Genomic DNA, 3,390 nt, shown 5'->3' with positions numbered 1-3,390 from the left:
GAGCATGTTTGAGTTAGGGGTCATTAAGTTCTACTTATAATTTTGCTTTACAATAATGAATACAAGAGTTGGAGAAATAGCCTGAGGATGAGAGGCAAGCTATAATCGATCGTATGGTTCAATTGAAGTTGCAAATGGAGATGAATATGGAATGTATGAGAAGCTCTATCGTGGAGGAGGTGATGAGACTAGTCAGAGGCTTACCAATGCTTTCACCTCCACCTCCACAAAATTGTGGGTTTTAAATTTTATATTTGACTTATTGGTCATTAGTACACTTTATTTTACTAATATAAATTTTATATAAATTTTTTATGTTTAGTAATTATTTTTATTGTTGGATATTATTATTATTATTATTAACTTTCAAATTAATTATCAAATATTTTAAAATTTAAAAAATAAAAAAAATTATAAACAAAAATTCATAGGTAATTAATTAAACCAAAAAAATATCGATCAAAATATTTGGTGAGTATTAATTTTCAAATTATATACAATTTAAAAAAAATAATGCACAAAATTTAGCTATTATCTTTTTTGTGAGTAAATAAATTTTAAATAATTCAAAATATTACTGACTAATTTGTTTAGTGGGTAAAATTTTCTAAAATTAACATATAATTGATACTTCATCGATTAAACAAATTATAGTTGGTAATATTAAAAATTTAATCAAGAATTACCAACTAAGTGTCAGTTGGTAAATAGTAGCCAACTCTTTTTCTAGCCTAAGGTTTGGCATCAAACTTACCTACTAAACTTTGCATTTTACTGACTATATAATTCATAGGTAATTACTGACTAAATTTCAGTTGATAAAGAGTAGCCAACTTTCTTCTTAGACTAAGGTTTGGTGACAATATTACCAATTAAAGTTTACATATTATCAACTATAAAGTTAGTAAGTACTTACCGACTAACATCCAGTTGGTAAATAATAGCTAACTTCCGTTCTAGCAAAAGTTCAGTGATAAAATTAAAGACTAAACCTTGCATGCTACTGACTACATAGTTAGTAGGTAATTATCATTGAAAGTTCAGTTGGTAAATAGTAGCTAACTTCTATTTTAGCATAAAATTTGGCAACAAAATTACCAACTACAAATTGCATAGTATCGACTATATAGTTAGTAGGTAATTATCGATTAATGTCTAATTAGTAAATAGTAGCTAACTTCCATTCTAGCATAAAGTTTGGCGACAAAGTTACTGACTGAACTTTGCTTATCACCAACTATATTTGTAGTAGGTAATTACCAATTAAATGTTTGTTGGCAAAAAGTAGCTCATTCCCTTCCTAGCCTAAGGTTCGACTACAAAATTACTGACTAAACTTTGCATATTACCAACTATATTTATAGTAGGTAAATACAGACTAAAATAAATTTAATAGGTAATTTATAGTGACAACTCAATTAGTATTCAATGCATAGTTAGTTTGTAATTAGTTGGTAATAAAAATTACCATTATATTTAGTAGCTATTTTTTTAATTTCTTGTAGTGAATAAAGAACTGAATTTTTCCTTGGGTTCCTTGACTCCACTAGGATACGTTTTGTCAAGATATCTACTTGTATCAACTTGAGAAATTTGAGGGAAATGGAACTTGATTGTTGTAATTAAAAGATCACTTGTGCATGAAAAGTAAAAGTTGTGCTTAAATTAAAGGTTTTTCATTGTTGAAAATGTAAAGATTTCTTTAAAAAGTAAATTTATGCAGAAAAATGTAAATTGTGCGCTTGATCCAAAAAGTAAATTGCTTACAAGGAAATTGTAAGGCATGTGTGGGAAAAAGTAAATAAAAGCTTTGAAAATTAAAAGAATGATTGCTGGATATAAAACATTTGCAGGAATTTTAAACTTGCATTGAAATCTAAAAGCTAGTTATTGAAATTGAAATATTTGCAGGAGATTGTAAACTGACAATGAAATTGAAAAGTTTGAGTGCTGGAATTGAAATGCTTGCAAGAAACTATAAATGAGAGCTTTGAAACTAAAGATTTGGTTATTGAAATTGAAATATGTGTAGAGAAAGTATAAATTGAAATTGAAAGCTACTTGCTTGAAATGTAAATAATAGGATTGGAGTTGAAAATGAATGTTGAAATAAAATAAAATTTACTATTGAAAATAAAAGACTATTTAGCTAGAGAAAAGCTGATCTAAGGCAACATTGTGTTTGTGTTGTTAATTAGATTGAGTGTTATGCGTTTTGAATGAAGCTTGCTCTACTATTTATAGACTTAGCTTGCTTAGTGACCAAGGACTGCATGGGAAAACTTGGTGAGCAAATACAACTGCATCCACTGCATTAGCTTCTACATCCTTGAATACAACTATTACATTTAAGAATTCAGTTTGCCTTGAAAATCAAGTGTTGTTTATCTGAAACTTGCTTCCAAGGTGCAACCACTTTGCATCCTCAAATGGTGCAACCACTTCCTCCACTTGCACTTAGTAACCAGTTATAACAACCTCATCCATTGTAGCATAATATAGGAAACCACCTGATATTGCCCTAAATTCGTCTAGTAGCTTCCTTATCTTGTGTCACCACCCCTTGATTCTGGCAACCACCATAATTGCTTCCTACTTCAGGATAATTATTGCACAATGACTTTTAATATTCCTTTAGCTTGAATAATGGGCCAGGCCATTTTAAGTAGACAATTTAATTTTAAATCTCAAACCCATAATTAATTCTGGTCTAAAATATTAAAATTAAATGTGATGCAAATAGACACTTCCTCGTGTGTATAGCTTGAGAATTTAACCTAACACATGTTAAGAGAGTTTTAATTGCTATCATGATGGCCCCATAAACTGCTTGATTGGACTGCATTTTTGAATTTTCGTTACTCCTTGCATTGCACTTTTTGCATTGCTCCATTATTGTAGCTTGCCTCCATCTGATGTTCTTGAGAATAATTTTAATTTATTGAATAAAAATTGGCTAACAAATTTAAAAGCCAAAATTTTATCCAATAAGCTAAATTTGAATTTTCCTAAAACTAACCTCTCAATATTTTCCTTCAAATATATATAATTAAAGATATATATATACATATATATATATATCTTTAATTCTCTCTCTCTCTCTCTCTCTCTCTCTCTCTCTCTCTCTCTCTCTTTCTCTCTCTCTCTTTATTCTGCAAGTAGCAAACTCTCAATCATAATCCTAGAACTACCTAGATTTTATTCTTTCCCAAAAAATAAAAATAAATTTATTTTAATTTCTAAGCCAAAAGACCATTTACAACTCTCACTCATCCAAGAGGGCCAAACCATCTCAAACTCTCACCTTCCCATCCAAATAACCCATCAATTCAATTTTCTCTCATCCATCTCACAAAACCCAAAGTTAGTCCTTAACCCAATCCTAAGACT

This window comes from Hevea brasiliensis, unplaced genomic scaffold, assembly GCF_030052815.1.
Source record: "Hevea brasiliensis isolate MT/VB/25A 57/8 unplaced genomic scaffold, ASM3005281v1 Scaf65, whole genome shotgun sequence".
Classification (NCBI taxonomy): Eukaryota; Viridiplantae; Streptophyta; class Magnoliopsida; order Malpighiales; family Euphorbiaceae; genus Hevea; species Hevea brasiliensis.
The sequence above is the reverse complement of the archived record's forward strand: the minus strand, read 5'-3'. Positions refer to the sequence as shown.